A 746-nucleotide genomic window follows, 5' to 3' on the forward strand; every position below is an offset into this window, starting at 1 on the left:
ACACACACACACACCCCACAAACACACACAAAACAAACCCCTGCATACACGGGGCTTGGGGAATTGTTTCTATACATGTCTCTATGCGCGTTCTTCATCATTCTGCCGTTTTAGTTTTTCTCTTTTGTTTAAAGAGAACTCTCCTGTCCTTTACTACATTATAGATCTTATAGATCTTTATCCATCTTCTGTCTTTTCCGTATTCTTTCTCCATTTCCCTTTTTCTCTCCTACCTTTTCAGCGTGAAAAACAAACGTTGCGTTAATAACGGTTCGAACCTTAACATATATTATAGTTTGAACCTCAATCGGAAAATTAACGTGTTACAAGTAACGGTACATCAATAACAGGACGACGAACATGCAATATAGAACTGGTATAACAAAAAGTAGGAATGTGTAATATAGCACTATATTAGGGCTTTTTATGTAGATGTTTTTGCACCACCATCGACACAATTCAGATTATCTAGGGCCAACCCAAGCTGGTAGGGATACAGCATTCCAGCTGAAAAACCGAGATACTCGATAAAAATTTTGCCCACTCAGGAATCGAACTTGCGTCTCCTGTGAGCGAGAGCAAAGTGCCTAACGGTTACACCACAGACACTATGGTGACCGTGTTGTTAGAACAGAAGTGAAGAAAGAATAAGGCAGCAGAGACTAGATACCAAATCATCGTCAGCATTCAGTGCCAGATCTGCGACAGGCATCGGCGATCAACGTTCTCCATTCATTCCTTTGCTC

Source organism: Aplysia californica, unplaced genomic scaffold, assembly GCF_000002075.1.
Source record: "Aplysia californica isolate F4 #8 unplaced genomic scaffold, AplCal3.0 scaffold00265, whole genome shotgun sequence".
Lineage (NCBI taxonomy): Eukaryota > Metazoa > Mollusca > Gastropoda > Aplysiida > Aplysiidae > Aplysia > Aplysia californica.